The 23,227-nt window shown below is 53.8% G+C and overlaps 1 long non-coding RNA gene across 1 annotated transcript in view; it reads right to left on the bottom strand.

Moving 5' to 3' along the window:
• Positions 1–23,227, bottom strand: part of LOC139584150 (uncharacterized) — a 176,979-nt gene that overhangs the window by 33,737 nt on the left and 120,015 nt on the right. The window contains exon 2 of the long non-coding RNA XR_011676720.1: positions 11,228–11,334. This is a non-coding gene — a long non-coding RNA (uncharacterized lncRNA). The remainder of the gene's footprint in view (positions 1–11,227; positions 11,335–23,227) is intronic.

The raw sequence follows: 23,227 nt of genomic DNA, 5'->3' as shown, positions 1-23,227 counted from the left end.
ACTAGCGGTATTTAACCACTAGCTGTATTTAACCACTAGCTGTATTTAACCACCAGCTGTATTTAACCACCAGCTGTATTTAACCACCAGCTGTATTTAACCACTAGCGGTATTTAACCACTAGCTGTATTTAACCACTAGCTGTATTTAACCACTAGCTGTATTTAACCACTAGCTGTATTTAACCACCAGCTGTATTTAACCACCAGCTGTATTTAACCACCAGCGGTATTTAACCACCAGCGGTATTTAACCACTAGCTGTATTTAACCACTAGCTGTATTTAACCACTAGCTGTATTTAACCACTAGCGGTATTTAACCACTAGCTGTATTTAACCACCAGCTGTATTTAACCACTAGCTGTATTTAAACATTAGATGTATTTAACCACTAGCTGTATTTAAACATTAGATGTATTTAACCACTAGCTGTATTTAAACATTAGATGTATTTAACCACTAGCTGTATTTAAACATTAGATACTACGTCAGCCAACAAATAGACCACATTTACCCTGACCCTGACGAGACTACGTCAGCCAACAAATAGACCACATTTACCCTGACCCTGACGAGACTACGTCAGCCAACAAATAGACAGCCATTGCCCTCTTTTCTCTCCCCCATCTTCCCCCTGACCCCCATCACCAGCCACAAGCTGCTGGGCTGGTATCAAGACAAACAGGTTCCTCCCCCTCCTCCCTCTGCCCCCACCATCCTCTAACACAGGGGTGGGCAACTCCAATCCTCCAGGGCCTGATTGGTGGCACACTTTTTCTCCATCCCCTAGCAAACACAGCTGATGAATCAAATTGCATTCTAAACTGAGGATCATGATTAGGTGATTATTGGGGCTGGGGCAAAACTGTGACACCAATCAGGCCTTTGATGACTGGAATTGCCCCCCCCCCTCCTGCTCTAACATCCTCCCCCTCTTCACCTACCATCCTACACCATCCTCCCCCTCTTCCCTACCATCCTACACCATCCTCCCCCTCTTTCCCTACCATCCTACTCCATCCTCCCCCTCTTCACCTACCATCCTACACCATCCTCCCCCTCTTCCCCTACCATTCTACACCAGCCTCCCCATCTTCCCCTACCATCCTACACCATCCTCCCCCACCATCCTACACCATCCTCCCCCTCTTCACCTACCATCCTACACCATCCTACACCATCCTCCCCCTCTTCCCTTACCATCCTACACCATCCTCCCCCTCTTCCCCTACCATCCTACACCATCCTCCCCCTCTTCCCCTACCATCCTACACCAGCCTCCCCATCTTCCCCTACCATCCTACACCATCCTCCCCCTCTTCCCCGACCATCCTACACCATCCTCCCCCTCTTCCCCGACCATCTTACACCATCCTACACCTCTTCACCTACCATCCTACACCATCCTCCCCCACCATCCTAAACCATCCTCCCCCTCTTCAACTACCATCCTACACCACCCTACACCATCCTCCCCCTCTTCCCCGACCATCCTACACCATCCTACACCATCCTCCCCCTCTTCACCTACCATCCTACACCATCATCCCCCTCTTCACCTACCATCCTACACCATCCTCCCCATCTTCCCATACCATCCTACACCATCTTCACCTACCATCCTACACCATCCTCCCCCTCTTCCCCTACCATCCTACACCATACTCCCCATCTTCCCCCACCATCCTACACCATCCTCCCCCTCTTCACCTACCATTCTACACCATCCTCCCCTACCATCCTTCACCATCCTCCCCATCTTCACCTACCATCCTACACCATCCTCCCCCTCTTCCCCTACCATCCTACACCATCCTCCCCTCTTCCCTTACCATCCTACACCATCCTCCCCCTCTTCCCCTACCATCCTTCACCATCCTTCACCATCCTTCACCATCCTCCCCATCTTCACCTACCATCCTACACCATCCTCCCCCTCTTCACCTACCATCCTTCACCATCCTCCCCCTCTTTCCCTACCATCCTACACCATCCTCCCCATCTTCACCTACCATCCTACACCATCCTCCCCCTCTTCCCCTACCATCCTACACCATCCTCCCCCTCTTCCCCTACCATCCTACACCATACTCCCCATCTTCCCCCACTATCCTACACCATCCTCCCCCTCTTCACCTACCATCCTTCACCATCCTACACCATCCTCCCCCTCTTCACCTACCATCCTTCACCATCCTACACCATCCTCCCCCTCTTCCCCTACCATCCTACACCATCCTCCCCATCCTCCCCTACCATCCTTCACCATCCTTCACCATCCTCCCCATCTTCACCTACCATCCTACACCATCCTCCCCCTCTTCCCCCTACCAATCCTTCACCCATCCTTCACCATCCTTCACCATCCTCCCCATCTTCACCTACCATCCTTCACCATCCTCCCCCTCTCTTCCCTTACCATCCTACACCATCCTCCCCCTCTTCCCCTACCATCCTACCCCTCTCTCCCCCTACCATCCTACACCATCCTCCCCCTCTTCCCCTACCATCCTACACCATCCTCCCCATCTTCACTTACCATCCTACACCATTCTCCCCATCTTCCCCCACCATCCTACACCATCCTCCCCCTCTTCACCTACCATCCTACACCATCCTCCCCCTCTTCACCTACCATCCTCCCCCTCTTCCCTTACCATCCTACACCATCCTCCCCCTCTTCCCCTACCATCCTACACCATCCTCCCCCTCTTCCCCTACCATCCTACACCATCCTCCCCATCTTCACCTACCATCCTACACCATTCTCCCCATCTTCCCCCACCATCCTACACCATCCTCCCCCTCTTCCCCTACCATCCTACACCATCCTCCCCCTCTTCCTCTACCATCCTACACCATCCTCCCCCTCTTCCCCTACCATCCTACACCATCCTCCCCCTCTTCCTCTACCATCCTACACCATCCTCCCCATCTTCACCTACCATCCTTCACCATCCTCCCCCTCTTCCCTTACCATCCTACACCATCCTCCCCCTCTTCCCCTACCATCCTACACCATCCTCCCCCTCTTCCCCTACCATCCTACACCATCCTCCCCCTCTTCCCCTACAATCCTACACCATCCTCCCCATCTTCACTTACCATCCTACACCATTCTCCCCATCTTCCCCCACCATCCTACACCATCCTCCCCCTCTTCACCTACCATCCTACACCATCCTCCCCCTCTTCACCTACCATCCTCCCCCTCTTCCCTTACCATCCTACACCATCCTCCCCCTCTTCCCCTACCATCCTACACCATCCTCCCCCTCTTCCCCTACCATCCTACACCATCCTCCCCATCTTCACCTACCATCCTACACCATTCTCCCCATCTTCCCCCACCATCCTACACCATCCTCCCCCTCTTCCCCCACCATCCTCCCCCTCTTCCTCTACCATCCTACACCATCCTCCCCCTCTTCCCCTACCATCCTACACCATCCTCCCCCTCTTCCTCTACCATCCTACACCATCCTCCCCCTCTTCACCTACCATCCTACACCATCATCCCCCTCTTCACCTACCATCCTACACCATCCTCCCCATGTTCCCCTACCATCCTACACCATCTTCACCTACCATCCTACACCATCCTCCCCCTCTTCCCTTACCATCCTACACCATCCTACACCTCTTCACCTACCATCCTACACCATCATCCCCCTCTTCACCTACCATCCTACACCATCCTCCCCATGTTCCCCTACCATCCTACACCATCTTCACCTACCATCCTACACCATCCTCCCCATGTTCCCCTACCATCCTACACCATCTTCACCTACCATCCTACACCATCCTCCCCATGTTCCCCTACCATCCTACACCATCCTCCCCCTCTTCCCCTACCATCCTTCACCATCCTCCCCATCTTCACCTACCATCCTACACCATCCTCCCCCTCTACACCTACCATCCTTCACCATCCTACACCATCCTCCCCCTCTACACCTACCATCCTACACCATCCTCCCCCTCTTCAACTACCATCCTACACTATCCTCCCCGTCTTCCCCTACCATCCTACACCATCCTCCCCCTCTGCCCCTACCATCCTACACCATCCTGCCCCTCTTCACCTACCATCCTACACCATCCTCCCCCTCTTCAACTACCATCCTACACTATCCTCCCCATCTTCCCCTACCATCCTTCACCATCCTACACCATCCTCCCCCTCTTCCCCTACCATCCTTCACCATCCTCCCCATCCTCCCCTACCATCCTTCACCATCCTCCCCATCTTCACCTACCATCCTACACCATCCTCCCCCTCTTCACCTACCATCCTACACCATCCTCCCCCTCTTCCCCCACCATCCTACACCATCCTCCCCATCTTCACCTACCATCCTACACCATCCTCCCCCTCTTCCCCTACCATCCTTCACCATCCTCCCCATCTTCCCCTACACCATCCTCCCCTCTTCCCCTACCATCCTTCACCATCCTCCCCATCTTCACCTACCATCCTACACCATCCTACACCTCCTCCCCTACCATCCTTCACCATCCTCCCCCTCCTCCCCTACCATCCTACACCATCCTCCCCCTCTTCCCCTACCATCCTACACCACCCTCCCCCTCTTCCCCTACCATCCTACACCATCCTCCCCCTCTTCCCCTACCATCCTACACCATCCTCCCCCTCTTCACCTACCACCCTACACCATCCTCCCCCTCTACACCTACCATCCTACACCATCCTCCCCCTCTTCAACTACCATCCTACACTATCCTCCCCATCTTCCCCTACCATCCTTCACCATCCTACACCATCCTCCCCCTCTTCCCCTACCATCCTACACCATCCTCCCCCTCTTCACCTACCATCCTACACCATCCTTCCCCTCTTCCCCTACCATCCTACACCATCCTCCCCCTCTTCCCCTACACCATCCTCCCCCTCTTCCCCTACCATCCTACACCATCCTCCCCCTCTTCCCCTACACCATCCTCCCCCTCTTCACCTACCATCCTACACCATCCTTCCCCTCTTCCCCTACCATCCTACACCATCCACCCCTCTTCCCCTACCATCCTACACCATCCTCCCCATCTTCCCCTACCATCCTACACCATCCTCCCCATCTTCCCCTACCATCCTACACCATCCTCCACTAAACATTCTTCTCTCCAGATACACAAGGTGTCATCTCTTTAAGACTTCTGCCAGTGGTCTTCCCAACACCAGTCTACAAGATTGTCAGGAAGACATTCTGACCCAGCTTCAATGAGACCAGAAAGTACTTCACTGAGTTAAAGGAGTTAAAGTAGTGGATAGGCATAGGGGGATTGATGGGGAAATTAGATGATGGCATTTTGTAAACCTTGAATGAAAGGAACAGCATTCCAATATCAGTTATGAATTATGAATTACTATGCATAAGTTATGCAAATAGATACACAGCGAGGCAGGGCTTAACGTGACCACGCCCCCAAGTAGGGTACAGCCGTAGGGTGCTGTAGTAGGGTACAGTAGTAGGGTACAGCAGTAGAGTACAAAGTAGGGTACTGTAGTAGGGTACAGAGTAGGGTACAGCAATAGGTTACATCAGTAGGGTACTGTAGTAGGGTACTATAGGAGGGTACTAAAGGAGGGTACTGCAATAGGGTACAGTAGTAGGGTTCTATAGGAGGGTACTGCAATAGGGTAGAGCAGTAGAGTACTGTATTAGGGTACAGAGTAGGGTACATCAGTAGGGTACAGCAGTAGGGTACAGCAGTAGGGTACAGCAGTAGGGTACTGTAGTAGGGTACATCAGTAGGGTACTATAGGAGGGTACAGCAGTAGGGTACAGCAGTAGGGTACTGTAGTAGGGTACTATAGGAGGGTACAGCAGTAGGGTACAGCAGTAGGGTACAGCAGTAGAGTACAGCAGTAGGGTATAGCAGTAGGGTACAGCAGTAGGGTACAACAGTAGGGTACAGCAGTAGGGTACAGCAGTAGAGTACAGCAGTAGGGTACAGCAGTAGGGTACATCAGTAGGGTACAGCAGTAGGGTACATCAGTATGGTACAGCAGTAGAGTACAGCAGTAGGGTACAGCAGTAGGGTACAGCAGTAGGGTACAGCAGTAGAGTACAGCAGTAGGGTATAGCAGTAGGGTACATCAGTATGGTACTATAAGAGGTTACTGCAATAGGATACAGCAGTAGGGTACAGCAATAGGGTACAGCAGTAGGGTACTATAGGAGGGTACAGCAGTAGGATACTGCAATAGGATACAGCAGTAGGGTAGAGCAGTAGGGTACTGTAGTAGGGTACTGTAGGAGGGTACAGCAGTAGGGTACTATAGGAGGGTACTGTAGTAGGGTACAGCAGTAGGGTACAGCAGTAGGGTACAGCCGAAGGGTACAGCAGTAGGGTACTATAGGAGGGTACTGTAGTAGGGTACAGCAGTAGGGTACAGCAGTAGGGTACAGCAGTAGGGTACAGCCGAAGGGTACAGCAGTAGGGTACAGCCGAAGGGTACATTTTGTCAAAGCCTGTAACATCTTATGTACAAGATGTATCTCAATTCAACGAGTCGGAGAGCCTCATCGCTACTTTTGACAACAGTTCTGTAAGAGCTTTGCAAGGTTGTACGGAATACAATATGCACCTCCACAGTCACTTGAAGAAACGTGTTTTTCAACCACGGTTTCTGATGCTTTCCATTTGAGCGAGCAAATGTTGTTTTTTATATAGGTAAACAGAAGACCAAACCAACCACAGCATCTCTGTTCACGTAATGAGAGAAAAAAAGGTTTTAACTTCCCAAGAGGTTTTAAGAGCATTGGCCGGGACAACTGACTATGATGATACGAGAGACTTGAGAGATGACATACAGTAGGTTCTGATGGTACCAAGGACGTGCATGCCGTTGATCAGAGTGACGGATCCGACCCGTGTTGAATTTGCGGTGAGTTGAGGTATTATTTGTCTGCCCCTTTAAATAGCTGTTTCTTATAGCGAAGCGAAGATAGGAAGGATTTTTATACTGTCTTTCACATCAATGTATCCAAACGAGGAGACATGCTGGGGGAAAAGTTTTATTATAAGCACCAATCAGAGTAGAAGTTTTTGTTCATCATGTGTACTGACAAAGTGGTTGGTCACTGACAGACTGACAGACTGACAGGCCAACCAGAGACAGAGCTCACACCACGCATAGTAACACAGTTGTTCTCTTGTGATGTGCTTGTCGATCCAGCACGTGTAATATTGGTGCCAAAACTATATCACTTCAAGCTCCCGCTGTTGAGGTTTTGGGGCAAAGCATTTGGAATCTGTATCAGAGGCGCAGTTCCTTCCAGTTCAGAGGATTATGAACCGCTGTGCAGATGGCCGGTATAAAGTGCAGTTTGCCAGGACTACAGAGACGGTAACGGCGGTAATACCAGTGTCAAGCAGGGTGTATTGTTAGACATTAGGCTACTTGGAGCTGAAACTAGGAGAAATCAAGGGGGTCTAGAATTGGGAATTTGAGAGTAAAGCAACTGTTAATTTTTTTAAAAACATTTTAGCAGTAAAAAAGAACACCTGATTTATTTCATTGTTGTTATTTGTGTCTGTTTTTTTTATATGGAATTGTGTTCTGTGAAAATGCTTGAGGTGTTTAAATACCATTTGACAGTCTTTTTAGCACGGCCTAATTATTTTAATATTTAATATCTAATATTATTATTGTTGACATCCTTTGTTTCATTTAATTCATTTTACTGACTTTGGTTCGTTTTTTATCCTTCCTTTTATTGTTTTACTCTAAAGTTTGAAAATAAAGTTTGAAAATAAAGTTTGAAAATAAAGTTTGAAAATAAAGGTAAAGTTTGAGTTGATGTTTGATTTGATATTGGTTCTTAAAATTATGAAATGACAATAGTCAATCATTTTTAATTAAGACATTTAAAAATATATATACTGTATATATATATATGAACTAATTCCAAAGACGAGGCTACTATGAACAGGTTTGGAGAAGACTGCTGTTGAACCGGAACGAATGAGGACAATGACCAAGGTGTTAAGAGCTATTAACATGAAGATACATGTGGTTCCAGAGCTGTTAACTCAGACTGCTGAAGTTCACAGAAAGTCCAAACTCAGGAGTGTTGAAATCTGTTTTTATCGTGACTTGGCTTTTACTTGTCATTATTAAAGACATTTGGACACATGTAATTACTCGGAAAGAGGCCATTTTACACAGTGGCCGTACTTGTGTTAACTGTTATTGTTTCTGCTGATGTTGGCTCTCAAAAAGCACAGTGCGCTTCCTGGACTCGGTTTCTGGCCACAGACCAAGAAGGGTCTCCATGGAGATGGACTATGACTGGCTGTTTTTTGCTTCAAACAGGCTAAATTTCTTAGACATGATATTCAGCAGGTTGGTTTTGCATTTGGCCTCATTAGTTTTAGTAAAGCTTTGCTACACAGACAACATTTTGTTAAATTAATAAAAGCAGGTAGGTTTACCGGTAGCTCAAAGCAGGTAGGTTTACCGGCAGCTCAGAGCAGGTAGGTTTACCGGCAGCTCAGTGCAGGTAGGTCTACCGGCAGCTCAAAGCAGGTAGGTATACCGGCAGCTCAGAGCAGGTAGGTCTACCGGCAGCTCAAAGCAGGTAGGTTTACCGGCAGCTCAGAGCAGGTAGGTATACCGGCAACTCAAAGCAGGTAGGTATACCGGCAGCTCAGAGCAGGTAGGTATACCGGCAGCTCAGAGCAGGTAGGTATACCGGCAGCTCAGAGCAGGTAGGTATACCGGCAGCTCAGAGCAGGTAGGTATACCGGCAACTCAAAGCAGGTAGGTATACCGGCAACTCAAAGCAGGTAGGCATACCGGCAGCTCAAAGCAGGTAGGTATACCGGCAGCTCAAAGCAGGTAGGTATACCGGCAACTCAAAGCAGGTAGCTGAAAAGTTGGAGCCAGTTATATTACCATATTAACTGCATTTCAAGTTTCAGCATAAACAATGCGTGCCCTTTGAATTTATGACAACTTGGCGTAAATCATTACGGTAGGCTTCAACAACGCAGAACCCTGAGCTTTATGCCAACACACAGACACCCTGAGCTTTATGCCAACACAGACACCCTGAGCTTTATGCCAACACAGACACCCTGAGCTTTATGCCAACACACAGACCCTGAGCTTTATGCCCACACAGACACCCTGAGCTTTATGCCCACACAGACACCCTGAGCTTTATGCCAACACAGACACCCTGAGCTTTATGCCAACACAGACACCCTGAGCTTTATGCCAACACAGACACCCTGAGCTTTATGCCAACACAGACACCCTGAGCCTTATGCCAGCACACAGACCCTGAGCTTTATGCCAACACAGACACCCTGAGCTTTATGCCCACACAGACACCCTGAGCTTTATGCCCACACAGACACCCTGAGCTTTATGTCAACACAGACACCCTGAGCTTTATGCCAACACAGACACCCTGAGCTTTATGCCAACACAGACACCCTGAACTTTATGCCACACAGACACCCTGAGCTTTATGCCCACACACACACACACACCCTGAGTTTTATGCCCACACACACACACACACCCTGAGCTTTATGCCCACACAGACACCCTGAGCTTTATGCCCACACACACACCCTGAGTTTTATGCCCACACAGACACCCTGAGCTTTATGTCAACACACACACCCTGAGCTTTATGCCAACACACACACACACACACACACACACCCTGAGCTTTATGCCAACACACACACACACCCTGAGCTTTATGCCACACACACACACACACCCTGAGCTTTATGTCAACACACACACCCTGAGCTTTATGCCAACACACACACACACACACACCCTGAGCTTTATGCCAACACACACACACACCCTGAGCTTTATGCCACACACACACACACACCCTAAACTTTATGCCAACACACACACTGAGCTTTATGCCAAAACACACACACACACACACACACACACACACACACACACACACCCTGAGCTTTATGCCAACACACACAGACACACACCCTGAGCTTTATGCCAACACAGACACCCTGAGCTTTATGCCAACACACAGACACCCTGAGCTTTATGCCAACACACACACACACACACCCTGAGCTTTATGCCAACACACACACACACACACACCCTGAGCTTTATGCCAACACACACACACACACCCTGAGCTTTATGCCAACACAGACACCCTGAGCTTTATGCCAACACACACACACACCCTGAGCTTTATGCCAACACACACACACACACACTGAGCTTTATGCCAACACACACACTGAGCTTTATGCCAACACACACACACACACCCTGAGCTTTATGCCAACACACACACACACCCTGAGCTTTATGCCAACACACACACTGAGCTTTATGCCAACACACACACCCTGAGCTTTATGCCAACACACACACACCCTGAGCTTTATGCCAACACACACACTGAGCTTTATGCCAACACACACACACACACACACCCTGAGCTTTATGCCAACACACAGACACCCTGAGCTTTATGCCAACACACACAGACACCCTGAGCTTTATGCCAACACACACACACACACACCCTGAGCTTTATGCCAACACAGACACCCTGAGCTTTATGCCAACACACCCTGAGCTTTATGCCAACACACACACACACATACCCTGAGCTTTATGCCAACACACACACACACCCTGAGCTTTATGCCCACACACACACACACCCTGAGCTTTATGCCAACACACACACACATACCCTGAGCTTTATGCCAACACACACAGACACCCTGAGCTTTATGCCAACACACACACACACACACCCTGAGCTTTATGCCAACACAGACACCCTGAGCTTTATGCCAACACACCCTGAGCTTTATGCCAACACACACACACACATACCCTGAGCTTTATGCCAACACACACACACACCCTGAGCTTTATGCCCACACACACACACACCCTGAGCTTTATGCCAACACACACACACACACCCTGAGCTTTATGCCAACACACACAGACACCCTGAGCTTTATGCCCACACACAGACACACACTCTCTATTAGTGGAATGAATGGTTGCCTTAATCAATCACATTTCATAGATGTTATCAAACTTCCCAAACCAGGCGGGCTGCAGCATTCCGAATGATTCCCTCTGAAGGGCCACACTGCTGCCTGTGAGAGTGAGAGTGAGTGTGAGTGTGTGTGTGGGAGTGTGCACGTGCATGCGTAACTCACCAGCTTGCCTTGACACCAGCCACAGACGCCACACAGAGCCACCAGCCAGACAGTACACACTGTGACTGCTAGAGACAGCAGGAGCACACTGAGGGACAGGGAGCCTGCTGGAGAGACAAGGATAGAGAGAGAGTTGAGTGACTTCAGCCTTCAACATTTGGTAATTTCAAATTTTTTGCATGTTGGGGTGGGAGGGCCACTGGGACCATGCTGAGCAGGGACCTCCCCTCTGTAGGGGTGGGAGGGCCACTGGGACCATGCTGAGCAGGGACCTCCCCCCTGTAGGGGTGGGAGGGCCACTGGGACCATGCTGAGCAGGGGTGGGAGGGCCACTGGGACCATGCTGAGCAGGGACCTCCCCCCTGTAGGGGTGGGAGGGCCACTGGGACCATGCTGAGCAGGGGCCTCCCCCCTGTAGGGGTGGGAGGGCCACTGGGACCATGCTGAGCAGGGGCCTCCCCCCTGTAGTGGTGGGAGGGCCACTGGGACCATGCTGAGCAGGGACCTCCCTCCTGTAGGGGTGGGAGGGCCACTGGGACCATGCTGAGCAGGGACCTCCCTCCTGTAGGGGTGGGAGGGCCACTGGGACCATGCTGAGCAGGGACCTCCCCCCTGTAGGGGTGGGAGGGCCACTGGGACCATGCTGAGCAGGGACCTCCCCCCTGTAGGGGTGGGAGGGCCACTGGGACCATGCTGAGCAGGGACCTCCCCCCTGTAGGGGTGGGAGGGCCACTGGGACCATGCTGAGCAGGGGGCCTCCCCCCGGTAGGGGTGGGAGGGCCACTGGGACCATGCTGAGCAGGGACCTCCCCTCTGTAGGGGTGGGAGGGCCACTGGGAACATGCTGAGCAGGGACCTCCCCTCTGTAGGGGTGGGAGGGCCACTGGGACCATGCTGAGCAGGGACCTCCCCTCTGTAGAGGTGGGAGGGCCACTGGTACCATGCTGAGCAGGGGGCCTCCCTCCTGTAGGGGTGGGAGGGCCACTGGGACCATGCTGAGCAGGGACCTCCCCTCTGTAGTGGTGGGAGGGCCACTGGGACCATGCTGAGCAGGGACCTCCCCCCTGTAGGGGTGGGAGGGCCACTGGTACCATGCTGAGCAGGGGGCCTCCCTCCTGTAGGGGTGGGAGGGCCACTGGGACCATGCTGAGCAGGGACCTCCCCTCTGTAGGGGTGGGAGGGCCACTGGGACCATGCTGAGCAGGGACCTCCCCTCTGTAGGGGTGGGAGGGCCACTGGGAACATGCTGAGCAGGGACCTCCCCTCTGTAGGGGTGGGAGGGCCACTGGGACCATGCTGAGCAGGGGGCCTCCCCTCTGTAGGGGTGGGAGGGCCACTGGGACCATGCTGAGCAGGGACCTCCCCCCTGTAGGGGTGGGAGGGCCATTGGGACCATGCTGAGCAGGGGCCTCCCCCCTGTAGGGGTGGGAGGGCCACTGGGACCATGCTGAGCAGGGACCTCTCCCCTGAGGGCTGGGAGGGCCACTGGGACCATGCTGAGCAGGGGCCTCCCCCCTGTAGGGGTGGGAGGGCCACTGGGACCATGCTGAGCAGGGGGCCTCCCTCCTGTAGGGGTGGGAGGGCCACTGGGACCATGCTGAGCAGGGACCTCCCCCTGTAGGGGTGGGAGGGCCACTTGGACTACGCTGAGCAGGGGGCCTCCCTCCTGTAGGGGTGGGAGGGCCATGAGACCAGAGGTGGCAGAACGGAGTGTTCCGGTTGAGGTGTTGGGTTTGAGCAGAGCCTGCCGGTAAGGTGGGACAGTTCCTCTTGCTGTTCCGTAGGGAAGCACCATGGTGTTGGGAGTGGACGCGAGCTTCAACTGGACGCCAGTAGAGTGTGTGGAGGAGCGGGGTGACATGGGAGAATTTGGGAAGGTTGAACACCAGGCGGGCTGCAGCGTTCTGGATCAGTTGCATGGGTTTGATGGCACAAGCAGGGAGCCAAGCCAACAGATAGTTGCAGTAGTCCAGACGGGAGATGACAAGTGCCTGGATTAGGATCTACCATCCTACACCATCATCCCCCTCTTCACCTACCATCCTACACCATCCTCCCCTACCATCCTACACCATCTTCCCCCTCGTCCCCTACCATCCTAAACCATCTTCCCCCTCTTCACCTACCATCCTACACCATCCTCCCCCTCTTCCCCTACCATCCTACACCATCCTCCCCCTCTTCACCTACCATCCTACACCACCCTCCCCCTCTTCACCTACCATCCTACACCATCCTCCCCTACCATCCTACACCATCTTCCCCCTCGTCCCCTACCATCCTAAACCATCTTCCCCCTCTTCCCCTACCATCCTCCCCCTCTTCACCTACCATCCTACACCATCCTCCCCCTCTTCCCCTACCATCCTCCCCCTCTTCACCTACCATCCTACACCATCCTCCCCCTCTTCCCCTACCATCCTACACCATCCTCCCCCTCTTCCCCTACCATCCTACACCACCCTCCCCCTCTTCCCCTACCATCCTACACCATCCTCCCCCTCTTCACCTACCATCCTACACCATCCTCCCCCTCTTCCCCTACCATCCTACACCATCCTCCCCTCTTCCTCTACCATCCTACACCATCCTCCCCTCTTCCCCTACCATCCTACACCATCCTCCCCCTCTTCCCCTACCATCCTACACCATCCTCCCCCTCTTCACCTACCATCCTACACCATCCTCCCCTCTTCCCCTACCATCCTACACCATCCTCCCCCTCTTCCCCTACCATCCTACACCATCCTCCCCCTCTTCACCTACCATCCTACACCATCCTACACCATCCTCCCCCTCTTCACCTACCATCCTACATCATCCTCCCCCTCTTCACCTACCATCCTACACCATCCTCCCCTCTTCCCCTACCATCCTACACCATCCTCCCCTCTTCCCCTACCATCCTACACCATCCATCCCCTCTTCCCCTACCATCCTACACCATCCTCCCCCTCTTCACCTACCATCCTACACCATCCTCCCCTCTTCCCCTACCATCCTACACCATCCTCCCCTCTTCCCCTACCATCCTAAACCATCTTCCCCCTCTTCACCTACCATCCTACACCATCCTCCCCCTCTTCACCTACCATCCTAAACCATCTTCCCCCTCTTCCCTTACCATCCTACACCATCCTCCCCCTCTTCACCTACCATCCTACACCATCCACCCCTCTTCCCCTACCATCCTACACCATCCTCCCCCTCTTCCCTTACCATCCTACACCATCCTCCCCCTCTTCCCCTACCATCCTACACCATCCTCCCCTCTTTCCCTACCATCCTACACCATCCATCCCCTCTTCACCTACCATCCTACACCATCCTCCCCCTCTTCCCCTACCATCCTACACCATGGGAAGGGCTAAGGTTTGAGTAGAGACCAAGTGTACCTCGATTAACGAGAGGGCTAAGGTTTGAGTAGAGACCAAGCATTCCTCAGTTGTTGAATTCCTGACCAAACCACGTGGAGCATTGGCTACACTGGTGGAAATGGTTAAACTCTGAGACTATCGATACTGACAGAATAAGAGCAAATCTTCGATACTAATTACTTGTTTGTAGCTAGAATTTATGTCGACTGAACGCGAAGATCGACAACCGCCGAAACATCTACCCTATAAGAACATTTCTGAATGGGACTCTGAAGTATCCATTCTAACCTCAAAATGCTCCAGGGACGCAAAGAGAAGTTCAGATGAACTTTCCAACAGAAAGACGAACGGTTCCAACAGAGATCACGACGACACACTGAGCGTAATTGTTATTCCCGAATGAGTGAGCCTTCATGTGCAAAGGATTAGCATTTCAATTATAATTATCAACTGTGTAGTGTCTTTTGTCTTTCGCACCCTTCTCAGTCCCTTTGTCTACCAAGCGTCATACCGGTTTAGCCCACTAGGGAACATCCCGTATCATTTCCTTGTAACCATATCTACTTTGTTTGTTAGTTTGTGCATTTCTGTGATTATTTAGTTAGTTAGTAAATAAATGACTAAGACAATTGATGTATGGATGATTCATAGTGAAGGCCGGGTTCGTGTAGATAACCAACAATTTACGACGTTTGGAATGAGACTAACGTGAGGTAAAGAATAATTAATTAATTAGGAGAATAATTGATCAGATATTAAAATATCTGAAGAGGTATATTAGGAAAATTATAACTTTGTAATCTGAAGATTTTCCTTGGTGCCCCGACTTCCTAGTTAATTACATTTACATGATTAGTTTAATCACGTAATAATAATTACAGAGAATTGATTTGATAAAATAAGTCTTCACTTTAATGATGCCAAAGACACGACACAGGTGAACACGGTCCCTAACAGCAGAACACGGTCCCTAACAGCAGAACACGGGTCCTAACCAAGGTCCAGTATGACAGCAGAACACAGTTCCTATCCAAGGTCCAGTATGACAGCAGAACACAGTTACTATCCAAGGTCCAGTATGACAGCAGAACACGGTTCCTATCCAAGGTCCAGTATGACAGCAGAACACAGTTCCTAACAGCAGAACACGGTCCCTAACAGCAGAACACGGTCCCTAACAGCAGAACACGGTTCCTAACAGCAGAACACGGTCCCTAACAGCAGAACACGGTCCCTAACAGCAGAACACGGTTCCTAACAGCAGAACACGGTTCCTAACAGCAGAACACGGTTCCTAACAGCAGAACACAGTTACTATCCAAGGTCCAGTATGACAGCAGAACACAGTTACTATCCAAGGTCCAGTATGACAGCAGAACACAGTTCCTAACAGCAGAACACGGTCCCTAACAGCAGAACACGGTCCCTAACAGCAGAACACGGTTCCTAACAGCAGAACACGGTCCCTAACAGCAGAACACGGTCCCTAACAGCAGAACACGGTTCCTAACAGCAGAACACGGTTCCTATCCAAGGTCCAGTATGACAGCAGAACACGGTTCCTATCCAAGGTCCAGTATGACAGCAGAACACCGTTCCTATCCAAGGTCCAGTATGACAGCAGAACACAGTTCCTAACAGCAGAACACGGTTCCTGACAGCAGAACACGGTTCCTAACAGCAGAACACGGTTTCTAACCAAGGTCCAGTATGAGCGCTCAGGTCACGATGATGATAATTCTCTGATGTCATGTCCCGTGTTCACGGAGCTGATAGGCTACGACGTAAAGGATGGAAGGTCCTCGGATCCATCTACTAGAACACACAAGGAGCTGCATCTTTTCTCTTGTTTATGTGTCAGCCACTGACAGTCAGTTATCCCACGGCAACTAACATGTTTTAGATTGCTAAGTTAGTTTAGCGGCCAGCTATCTAAACTAGTTATCATTGTCGAATTACCGGCTGGGGAGCCCCCATTGATTTTGTTAGTCAGTCTCACTCACAGATCAAATTAAAAACTGAAAAAATGTCTCTCCTCCCTTTGGCAAAATGTGTAAAATTGCCGGAAATTAGCTGTAAAGCAGTCCATTTTCCTCTCTGTCCCATGGCAAAATGAGTAGAGTTGCATAACATTTGTTATAAATTGCACAATCTTGTCTCCACCCCATGGCAAAATGTGTAAAATTGCAACAAACTTGCTTTTAAACTTGGGGGGAGAGGAGGAAGGGTGGAAGGGGGGATGAGGAGAGGGATGAGGAGGGGAAGAGGGGATGAGGAGGGGATAAGGGGATGAGGAGAGGGATGAGGAGGGGATGAGGAGGGGAAGAGGGGATGAGGAGGGGATAAGGGGATGAGGAGGGGAAGAGGGGATGAGGAGGGGATAAGGGGATGAGGAGGGGATGAGGAGGGGATAAGGGGATGAGGAGGGGAAGAGGGGATGAGGAGGGGATGAGGAGATTAGTAGGGGATGAGGAGGGGAAGAGGAGATTAGGAGGGGATGAGGAGGGGATAAGGGGATGAGGAGGGGATGAGGAGGGGATGAGGAGGGGATGAGGAGATGAGGAGGGGAAGATGGGATGAGGAGGGGAAGAGGCGATGAAGAGGGGATAGAGGGGATGAGGAGGGGATGAGGAGGGGATAAGGGGATGAGGAGGGGAAGAGGGGATGAGGAGGGGATGAGGAGGGGATGAGGAGGGGATGAGGAGGGGATGAGGGGATGAGGAGGGGATGAGGAGGGGATGAGGAGGGGAAGAGGGGATGAGGAGGGGATAGAGGGGATGAGGAGGGGAAGAGGGGATGAGGAGGGGATAAGGGGATGAGGAGGGGATGAGGAGGGGATAAGGGGATGAGGAGGGGAAGAGGGGATGAGGAGGGGATAGAGGGGATGAGGAGGGGAAGAGGGGATGAGGAGGGGATAGAGGGGATGAGGAGGGGATGAGGTAAGGGGATGAGGAGGGGATAAGGGGATGAGGAGGGGAAGAGGGGATGAGGAGGGGATAAGGGGATGAGGAGGGGAAGAGGGGATGAGGAGGGGATAAGGGGATGAGGAGGGGATGAGGGGGAGGGGATGAGGAGGGGAAGAGGGGATGAGGAGGGGATGAGGAGATTAGTAGGGGATGAGGAGGGGAAGAGGAGATTAGGAGGGGATGAGGAGGGGATAAGGGGATGAGGAGGGGAAGAGGGGATGAGGAGGGGATGAGGAGGGGATGAGGAGATGAGGAGGGGAAGATGGGATGAGGAGGGGAAGAGGCGATGAGGAGGGGAAGAGGGGATGAGGAGGGGATAAGGGGATGAGGAGGGGATGAGGAGGGGATGAGGGGATGAGGAGGGGAAGAGGGGATGAGGAGGGGATGAGGAGGGGATAAGGGGATGAGGAGGGGAAGAGGGGATGAGGAGGGGATAAGGGGATGAGGAGGGGATGAGGAGGGGATGAGGAGGGGAAGAGGGGATGAGGAGGGGATAAGGGGATGCGGAGGGGAAGAGGGGATGAGGAGGGGAAGAGGGGATGAGGAGGGGATAAGGGGATGAGGAGGGGATAAGGGGATGAGGAGAGGGATGAGGAGGGGATGAGGAGGGGAAGAGGGGATGAGGAGGGGATAAGGGGATGAGGAGGGGATGAGGAGGGGATAAGGGGATGAGGAGGGGAAGAGGGGGTGAGGAGGGGATAAGGGGATGAGGAGGGGATAAGGGGATGAGGGGAAGAGGGGATGAGGAGGGGATGAGGAGGGGAAGAGGGGATGAGGAGGGGAAGAGGGGATGAGGAGGGGAAGAGGGGATGAGGAGGGGAAGAGGAGGGGAAGAGGGGATGAGGAGGGGATGAGGAGATGAGGAGGGGAAGATGGGATGAGGAGGGGAAGAGGCGATGAAGAGGGGATGAGGAGGGGATGAGGAGGGGATGAGGAGGGGATAAGGGGATGAGGAGGGGAAGAGAGGATGAGGAGGGGATGAGGGGATGAGGAGGGGATGAGGAGGGGATGAGGGGATGAGGAGGGGAAGAGGGGATGAGGAGGGGAAGAGGGGATGAGGAGGGGATAAGGGGATGAGGAGGGGATGAGGAGGGGATGAGGAGGGGAAGAGGGGATGAGGAGGGGATAAGGGGATGCGGAGGGGAAGAGGGGATGAGGAGGGGAAGAGGGGATGAGGAGGGGATAAGGGGATGAGGAGGGGATAAGGGGATGAGGAGAGGGATGAGGAGGGGATGAGGAGGGGAAGAGGGGATGAGGAGGGGATAAGGGGATGAGGAGGGGATGAGGGGATGAGGAGGGGAAGAGGGGATGAGGAGGGGATGAGGAGATTAGTAGGGGATGAGGAGGGGAAGAGGAGATTAGGAGGGGATGAGGAGGGGATAAGGGGATGAGGAGGGGAAGAGGGGATGAGGAGGGGATGAGGAGGGGATGAGGAGATGAGGAGGGGAAGATGGGATGAGGAGGGGGAAGAGGCGATGAGGAGGGGATGAGGAGGGGAAGAGGGGATGAGGAGGGGATGAGGAGGGGATGAGGGGATGAGGAGGGGAAGAGGGGATGAGGAGGGGATGAGGAGGGGATAAGGGGATGAGGAGGGGAAGAGGGGATGAGGAGGGGATAAGGGGATGAGGAGGGGATGAGGAGGGGATAAGGGGATGAGGAGGGGAAGAGGGGATGAGGAGGGGATAAGGGGATGAGGAGGGGATGAGGAGGGGATGAGGAGGGGAAGAGGGGATGAGGAGGGGATAAGGGGATGCGGAGGGGAAGAGGGGATGAGGAGGGGAAGAGGGGATGAGGAGGGGATAAGGGGATGAGGAGGGGATAAGGGGATGAGGAGAGGGATGAGGAGGGGATGAGGAGGGGAAGAGGGGATGAGGAGGGGATAAGGGGATGAGGAGGGGATGAGGAGGGGATAAGGGGATGAGGAGGGGAAGAGGGGGTGAGGAGGGGATAAGGGGATGAGGAGGGGATAAGGGGATGAGGGGAAGAGGGGATGAGGAGGGGATGAGGAGGGGAAGAGGGGATGAGGAGGGGAAGAGGGGATGAGGAGGGGAAGAGGAGGGGAAGAGGGGATGAGGAGGGGATAAGGGGATGAGGAGGGGAAGAGGGGATGAGGAGGGGATGAGGAGGGGAAGAGGGGATGAGGAGGGGATAAGGGGATGCGGAGGGGAAGAGGGGATGAGGAGGGGAAGAGGGGATGAGGAGGGGATAAGGGGATGAGGAGGGGATGAGGAGGGGATAAGGGGATGAGGAGGGGATAAGGGGATGAGGAGGGGATGAGGAGGGGATAAGGGGATGAGGAGGGGAAGAGGGGATGAGGAGGGGAAGAGGGGATGAGGAGGGGATGAGGAGGGGATAAGGGGATGAGGAGGGGAAGAGGGGATGAGGAGGGGATGAGGAGATTAGTAGGGGATGAGGAGGGGAAGAGGAGATTAGGAGGGGATGAGGAGGGGAAGAGGAGGGGAAGAGGAGGGGATGAGGAGGGGATAAGGGGATGAGGAGGGGAAGAGGGAATGAGGAGAGGATGAGGAGATGAGGAAGGGAAGAGGGGATGAGAGGAGGGGATGAGGAGGGGATAAGGGGATGAGGAGGGGAAGAGGGGATGAGGAGATTAGTAGGGGATGAGGAGGGGAAGAGGAGATTAGGAGGGGATGAGGAGGGGAAGAGGAGGGGATGAGGAGGGGATAAGGGGATGAGGAGGGGAGGAGGGGATGAGGAGGGGATGAGGAGGGGATGAGGAGATGAGGAAGGGAAGAGGGGGTGAGGAGATGAGGGGATGAGGAGGGGATGAGGAGGGGATGAGGAGGGGAAGAGGGGATGAGGAGGGGATGAGGAGGGGATAAGGGGATGAAGAGGGGAAGAGGGGATGAGGAGGGGATGAGGAGGGGAAGAGGGGATGAGGAGAGGATAAGGGGATGAGGAGGGGAAGAGGGGATGAGGAGGGGAAGAGGGGATGAGGAGGGGATGAGGAGGGGATAAGGGGATGAGGAGGGGAAGAGGGGATGAGGAGGGGAGGAGAGGGGATGAGGAGGGGAAGAGGGGATGAGGAGGGGAAGAGGGGATGAGGAGGGGATAAGGGGATGAGGAGGGGAAGAGGGGATGAGGGGAGGAGGAGGGGATAAGGGGATGAGGAGGGGATGATGAGGGGATAGGGGGATGAGGAGGGGAAGAGGGGATGAGGAGGGGATGAGGAGGGGAAGAGGGGATGAGGAGGGGATAAGGGGATGAGGAGGGGAAGAGGGGATGAGGAGGGGAAGAGGAGGGGAAGAGGGGATAAGGGGATGAGGAGGGGAAGAGGGGATGAGGAGGGGAGGAGGGGATGAGGAGGGGAAGAGGGGATGAGGAGGGGATAAGGGGATGAGGAGGGGAAGAGGGGATGAGGAGGGGATGAGGGGATGAGGAGATGAGGAGGGGAAGAGGGGGTGAGGGGGGGAAGAGGGGATGAGGGGATGAGGAGGGGAAGAGGGGATGAGGAGGGGAAGAGGGGATGAGGAGGGGATGAGGGGATGAGGAGGGGATGAGGAGGGGAAGAGGGGATGAGGAGGGGAAGAGGGGATGAGGAGGGGATAAGGGGATGAGGAGGGGATAAGGGGATGAGGAGGGGAAGAGGGGATGAGGAGGGGATGAGGAGGGGATAAGGGGATGAGGAGGGGAAGAGGGGATGAGGAGTGGAAGAGGGGATGAGGAGGGGAAGAGGGGATGAGGAGGGGATGAGGAGGGGATAAGGGGATGAGGAGGGGAAGAGGGGATGAGGAGGGGATGAGGAGGGGAAGAGGGGATGAGGAGGGGATAAGGGGATGAGGAGGGGAAGAGGGGATGAGGAGGGGAAGAGGGGATGAGGAGGGGATAAGGGGATGAGGAGGGGAAGAGGGGATGAGGGGATGAGGAGGGGATAAGGGGATGAGGAGGGGATAAGGGGATGAGGAGGGGATGATGAGGGGAAGAGGGGATGAGGAGGGGAAGAGGGGATGAGGAGGGGATAAGGGGATGAGGAGGGGAAGAGGGGATGAGGAGGGGATGAGGAGGGGATGAGGAGGGGAAGAGGGGATAAGGGGATGAGGAGGGGAAGAGGGGATGAGGAGGGGATGAGGAGTGGATAAGGGGATGAGGAGGGGATAAGGGGATGAGGAGGGGAAGAGGGGATGAGGAGGGGAAGAGGGGATGAGGAGGGGATGAGGAGGGGATGAGGAGGGGATATGGGGATGAGGAGGGGAAGAGGGGATGAGGAGGGGATGAGGAGGGGATGAGGAGGGGAAGAGGGGATAAGGGGATGAGGAGGGGAAGAGGGGATGAGGAGGGGATGAGGAGTGGATAAGGGGATGAGGAGGGGATAAGGGGATGAGGAGGGGAAGAGGGGATGAGGAGGGGAAGAGGGGATGAGGAGGGGATGAGGAGGGGATGAGGAGGGGATATGGGGATGAGGAGGGGAAGAGGGGATGAGGAGGGGATGAGGAGATTAGGAGGGGATGAGGAGGGGAAGAGGAGATTAGGAGGGGATGAGGAGGGGAAGAGGAGGGGAAGAGGAGGGGAAGAGGAGATTAGGAGGGGATGAGAAGGGGAAGAGGAGATTAGGAGGGGATGAGGAGGGGAAGAGGAGGGGAAGAGGAGGGGAAGAGGAGATTAGGAGGGGATGAGGAGGAGGGATGAGGAGGGGAAGAGGAGATTAGGAGGGGATGAGGAGGGGATGAGGAGGGGAAGAGGGGATGAGGAGGGGAAGAGGGGATGAGGAGGGGAAGAGGGGATGAGGAGGGGAAGAGGGGATGAGGAGGGGATGAGGAGGGGATAAGGGGATGAGGAGGGGATAAGAGGATGAGGAGGGGAAGAGGGGATGAGGAGGGGATGAGGAGGGGATGATGAGGGGAAGAGGGGATGAGGAGGGGATAAGGGGATGAGGAGGGGATGAGGAGGGGATGAGGAGGGGAAGAGGAGGGGAAGAGGGGATAAGGGGATGAGGAAGGGAAGAGGGGATGATGAGGGGATGAGGAGTGGATGAGGAGGGGAAGAGGAGGGGAAGATGAGGGGATGAGGAGATGAAGAGGGGATGAGGAGGGGAAGAGGGGATGAGGAGGGGATGGGGGGATGAGGAGGGGAAGAGGGGATGAGGAGGGGATGAGGAAGGGAAGAGGGGATGAGGAGGGGAAGAGGGGATGAGGAGGGGATGAGGAGATTAGGAGGGGATGAGGAGGGGAAGAGGAGGGGAAGATGAGGGGATGAGGAGATGAAGAGGGGATGAGGAGGGGAAGAGGGGATGAGGAGGGGATGAGGAGTGGATAAGGGGATGAGGAGGGGATAAGGGGATGAGGAGGGGAAGAGGGGATGAGGAGGGGAAGAGGGGATGAGGAGGGGATGAGGAGGGGATGAGGAGGGGATATGGGGATGAGGAGGGGAAGAGGGGATGAGGAGGGGATGAGGAGATTAGGAGGGGATGAGGAGGGGAAGAGGAGATTAGGAGGGGATGAGGAGGGGAAGAGGAGGGGAAGAGGATGGGAAGAGGAGGGGATGAGGAGGGGAAGAGGAGATTAGGAGGGGATGAGGAGGGGAAGAGGAGGGGAAGAGGAGGAAGAGGAGATTAGGAGGGATGAGGAGGGGATGAGGAGGGGAAGAGGAGATTAGGAGGGGATGAGGAGGGGATGAGGAGGGGAAGAGGGGATGAGGAGGGG

This window comes from Salvelinus alpinus, chromosome 9 (genome assembly GCF_045679555.1).
Source record: "Salvelinus alpinus chromosome 9, SLU_Salpinus.1, whole genome shotgun sequence".
In the NCBI taxonomy this organism is placed as follows: Eukaryota; Metazoa; Chordata; class Actinopteri; order Salmoniformes; family Salmonidae; genus Salvelinus; species Salvelinus alpinus.
This window is presented reverse-complemented; position numbering and strand designations above follow the sequence as displayed.